At 45.4% G+C, this 5,377-nt stretch overlaps 1 non-coding gene across 1 annotated transcript; it reads left to right on the top strand.

The window, feature by feature from the left end:
* The first annotated feature begins 391 nt into the window (after positions 1-391).
* Positions 392-498, top strand: LOC123325144. Its single transcript, XR_006540254.1, has one exon. It is a non-coding gene; the product is annotated as a U6 spliceosomal RNA (small nuclear RNA).
* The last annotated feature ends 4,879 nt before the right edge of the window (positions 499-5,377 follow it).

Genomic DNA, 5,377 nt, shown 5'->3' with positions numbered 1-5,377 from the left:
TGAAAGTAGCCCAAGGGCCCATCCATAGATGAACAGATAAAGAAGACGTGCTACACACACACACACACACACAGGAATATTATTCAGCCCCCAAAAAAGGATGAATCTTGCCATTTGCAACATGGATGGAGGTAGAGGGTATAATGCTGAGCAAAATAAGTCAGTCAGAGAAAGACAAATACCGTATGATTTCACTCATGTGGAATTCGAGAAACAAAATAAACAAGCAAAGGGAAAAAAAGAAAGAGAGCCAAAGCAAGAAACAGACTCTTAACTATAGAGAACAAACTGATGGTTACCAGAGGGGAGGTGGGTGGGGGGGTGGGGAATGGGGGAAATAGGGGATGGGGATTAAAGAGAAGACTTATCATGATGAAATAAAATGAAATTAGTGCTCACTTTGGCAGCACATATCCTGAAATTGGAACAATACAGAGAAAATTAGCATGGCCCCTGCTCAAGGATGACACACAAACTCGTGACGCGTTCCATGTTTTGCGAAGTTTCCCCAGGGAACTGCCACCCTTTGCGGATTAACTCAGAGGAAACAATGTGAGTCAAAGCCCAATGTGTGGCACTGAATAATGAAATTGTGATATTTCACTAGAAAAAATATTTTTTTAATGGAATTAAAAAAGAAAGAAAGAAAGAAAGAAAGAACCTCAGGAGATGGATGGGCTCCTGGCGTCAGAGATCAGGGAATCCACAACATCCAGACCAAGCCTTGACCAGAAGCAGCTCCAGCTTTCACCACAGTGTTACACATGGGAATAGCCCCAGACCTCTCCCTGTTCTGCCCTCCTCGGACCCTCACCACACCCCACAGGGCCAGCAGAAGGGGCCTTTAGAGCTCTCTTACCTTGTTTTACCACACACTGCTAAGTTCAGCACTGTCCTTTGAAGGAAGAACTTCCCTGACTGGTCCAGGAGGTGCCGGCTGGTTCTGACCACGGCAGTATGGTGTTATAGGTGTCTGGCCTCCTCATGTGGTTCTGCCTTCAGAAGCCATGGAAAGGGGGCACCTGGGTGGCTCAGTCGGTTGAGTGTCTACCTTCGGCTTAAGTCATGATCTCCAGGTCCTGGGATTGAGCCCCACATCGGGCTCCCTGCTCAGTAGGGCTCTCTCTTTCTCTCTCTCTAATAAATAAATTTAAAAACCTTAAAAAGAAGAAGAAGCCCCCCTAAAGACAAGGGAAAGTGAGGTCAGAAGGTGTCCTTTTTACGTTCATAGCTATCTGATGATTAGCTGAATTGCTCAGCTCCTAGTCCTCAGGTTAACTGTGGGGGTGGGTCCTGAAATCCTGTGAGGACAGCACATAAGGAGCCCTCAGTAAACACCAGTGTGCGCCCCACCTGCTGCCTGCAGGGTGAGCTCAGGAAGTCCCCTAAGTCGCTGAGCCTCAGTCCTGGGTTAAACGAGCTGCCCGCTCGCCCGACTACCTGGCGATACCCAGATGCCGTACTGTGTGTGAGGGTCATCTTAAAATGACGATAAGAGACCACACAGGTGTTTTATGTAAAAGAACAATGAGGAATAAAGAAAACAAAACAAAATAATGTGTTAGGTGGTGTATCAGTTGCCTAGGCTACCATAACAAAGTACCACAAACTGAGCGAGTTAAAACAATGGGGATTTATTGTCTCACATTCTGGAGTCTGGAAGACTAAAATCAAGGTGTTGACAGAGTCCTGCTCCCCCTGAAGGTGCTAGGGAAGGAACGGTTCCATGCCCTTCTCGCAGCGTCTGGTGGCCTCGGGTGTTCTTTGGCTTATAGATACAAAACCCCCATAGGCACTTCCCTATGTCTTCATGTTATTTTCCCTCCGTATGTGTCTGTCTCTGTGTTCTAAAATACACCTGGGATTTTGGTTTTTATTCAAGTATGGTGAGACCAACAGATCGGGGGATGATTGCCATTGAAAATGTTTGTTACTCCTAGTTCCCGGGGTGGGGGGGGGGGGGCATGTATACCATGCAAGGGCACACAGGGTTAGTCAGGAGGCAGAAAGAGTAAGGAGAAAGTGTGGCCTAGAGTCCTCACTGTGGCTTTCATGGGAAGGAATGAGGAAGGCAAGATAAGCAAGCTGAGTAGGTTTAGGATTAGATATGTTAGAATAATCTCAGCAAGCTCTGGGCTGTGGGGATGGTCCCTAGTTGTCTAGTACTTAGCCCCTGGGTGACTAAGAATATTACCTCCTGGAGATCATGACTCCAGGAGGCATATTATCTCCAGGACCTGGAGATCATGACTCCTGGGTGTAAGAGCCAGATGGAGGAGGCAGTTTGGAGTATGGGCTCTGGAAGGGTTAGTTTGCAAACAAAAGGCATGGCTCTGTGCAAGTCTTTTGCTATCTCTAGGAATTGGCTAATCCTGGGAAGGCATTCTCACCCCAGTCACTGAAAGTCCAGATGTCTGATCATCAAGAATGTAGAAAATAAGAAAATACTGTGTCCAAACTTCCCTTTTTATAAAGACAACAGTCATATTGAAATAGGGCTCACCCTAATGACTTCATTTTAAGTTGGTTACCTCTGGGAAGACCCTATTTCCAAATATGACCCCATTCTGAGGTACTGGGGATTTCAACATATCTTTTTTAGAGGACTTAATTCAACCTGTACAAACAAGGAACAGTAAACTTTCTCGGTAAAGGGCCTGATAGTGAATGTTTTAGACTAGAGGGTTGTAATTCCTCTGTCACAACTACTGAGCTGCTATTGTAGCAAGAAAGCAGCCATAAACAGTATATAAATAAATGAGCATGGTTGTGTTCCAATAAAACTTGACTTACAAAAAGGGCGTCTGGGTGGCTCAGTCGGTTAAGCGTCTGCCTTCGGCTCAGGTCGTGATCTCAGAGTCCTGCGCTCTCTGCTCAGCGGGGAGTCAGCTTCTCCCTCTCCCTCTGCCCCTCTCACTGCTTGTGTGCTCTCACTCTCTCTCTGTCAAATAAATAAATAAAATCTTAAAAAAAAAAAAAACTTACAAAAACAGGCAGTAGGCCAGACATGGCTCACAGGCCATAGTTTGCCGAGCCCTAGGTTAACAGACAAATTTTCAAAACAAGGAAAAGAAGAGTTTATGCAGCCTTTGTGAGAGAGGGAATTCAACCAGAAAAACAGAGGTCAGGAGCAAAATTTGAGTCCCCAGAAGTGCTAGGTTAAAGTCAAGGTAGGCCTAGCCCAGGCTCTAGCTCAGAATTTTAGCCCAGAATCAGAAATGTGGATTCAAAATGAGAGAAGACAGAGCTCCGGGCCTCCTCACAGGCGCTGGGCACTGATCTTATGTAAACTATGTAAATTACGTAAGTTGCCAAGATTCACAGGTAATGGAGGCGGGGAGACAAACCCAGGTGATCTCACTGAGGCTGAGTTTGTAACCACTAGGTCCACACCTCCCAGGGGTGGGGGATCGGACTCCAGAAGACAAGACTGTCTTGTCTGGGCAAGGCACTGGGCATCTTGAGGGCCAGAGAGCCTGGAAGAGAGGCGGCAAACAGAACCGGGTGGTTCAGCAGAGTCTGTGACCACGGGGCTCACCGCTGAAACTTGCTTAGGGAGGGGGCTTTATTAATGCCCTTCCCACAAAAGCAGCCAAGATGGGTCACCTTCCCTCTGAGTTAACCAAGGCTCTATGGGAATTGTGTTAAACATAAATTAATAAATAAACACTCCGGTGGCAAAGAAATAGAAACAGAAAGGTCAGGATACTAATGGCAAGTCGCTAATTGTGCTTGTTTAGGCGCATCGTAAAGCTTCACCCTTATTGGCCTGTCATCTTCACACCTCATTGAAAATCCATTAAAACAATGGCTGGGCCATTAACCCTGACTTGTGGGCAGAAGCTTCCCTTGGGCACAGTTTTTGACTAGGGTCCTTTCATTAATACTGAGTGTAATTGCTTGCTTGCGAGCTGGGTAATTGTGATTACATACCACTATTTAAATTCAGAGGGGGAGCACCAAAGGCTCCATCTTTTCTGTGCATCTTTTTAATAATACAAGCGCAATCACCCCCCTCAGGCAAGATGATACATTAAAACTTGAATTTTTAGAACAGATAAAAAGCTGATGGCTCAATTTACAACAGAATTTGCCATAGGATCTCTTAAACAGTGAGCTCCCAGAGCAATCAAAATTACTTGATTTATAAAATTTCAATTTGCTCACATTTTTTCCCATTTTACAACCCGAGCGTAAAGGTTATATATGAAAAAGAAAGAACTGCTAATGAGCACCCTAGTGACTGCTAAGTTAGAGAGCTAAAGGCTTGCATTTATAAGCAGGGCGGCCAGAAGGCATATTTTAAGGACACCTTGAAGATCAGCCTCAAAGACAGATAGGGCTGTGACCCGTCAGGATATGCAGGGCAGACAGGTGAGCCAAAGGGGGAATATCAATCAGAGAAGAGGGGCTAAAGAGACCAGACCCCAGTCTGGAGCTACTGTAAGTAGACACCCCATTGCATACAGAGGAGAAAGCCCTAGTTTCCTCCGTTCCCTAGCCATACACAGTGAGACAAACCTACCCAGCCTGCTTCAGATACTGTCTGATATAGAGCTTGGGAGGACGTTAAAGACCTTGCCCATTAGAACAGTGGCTTCTCTTTAGGACTTCATCAGCTTCCATGGCTCTGCATTAAAAACCAGCCACATTGCAATGCCATCTTCCAGGTATGTGGCAACAAAGTCTCTAGGCTCGGTTGAGTAGTCATTGTTACTAATTATTGCTGAGAACTGGCTTTTGCTAATTAATGATTTACTCTTTGGGTTGTGGTTTTCAGAGTAAATTCAAGGTTACTCCTGTGTTCGTATCATGCTCACTCACTTGCATTTCCTTATGCTTTTGTGAGGCGGAAAGGAAGGTGTAGAGACGCCATGCCAAGCACTACCCAGTAGCCTCCCCGCACAGGCGTGTGTCCATATGTGACCATCAATTGTCCAAGCCAGAGGAAAAAGCCACCTCGCAGGCTGGCTCCCAGGATTTCATGCATCACACACCATCAGTAAAATGTGCACAAAAAGTGTGGGGCCCCGGAGAGGATTGCAAATGTTTTATTTGCAAATTAAGAACACTTGATCAATAATCTGCCATCTGCTATGACCATCATTTCATAGAAGAATGAATATATGAACACCGACAAAGTCAGTAGAATGACCTCCAAGCGTTCCTTCAAACAAGATAGGCAATAATCTTACATTCACTTTATATATTAAAAAACATGGTTATGGTTCATATTTTTCTCGTTTTGCGGTAGATTGGTGAAAATTTTAAAGGTTTATTTATTTATTTTAGAGAGAGAGTACGCAAGCAGAGGGAGGCAGAGGGAGAGGGAGAGAAGCAGACTCCCCAGCGAGCCAAGGCAGGGCTGGATCTCAGG

Source organism: Neomonachus schauinslandi, chromosome 6, assembly GCF_002201575.2.
Source record: "Neomonachus schauinslandi chromosome 6, ASM220157v2, whole genome shotgun sequence".
NCBI classification, from domain to species: Eukaryota; Metazoa; Chordata; class Mammalia; order Carnivora; family Phocidae; genus Neomonachus; species Neomonachus schauinslandi.
Note: the sequence above shows the minus strand (reverse complement) of the source record. Positions and strands in the feature narration are given on the sequence as shown.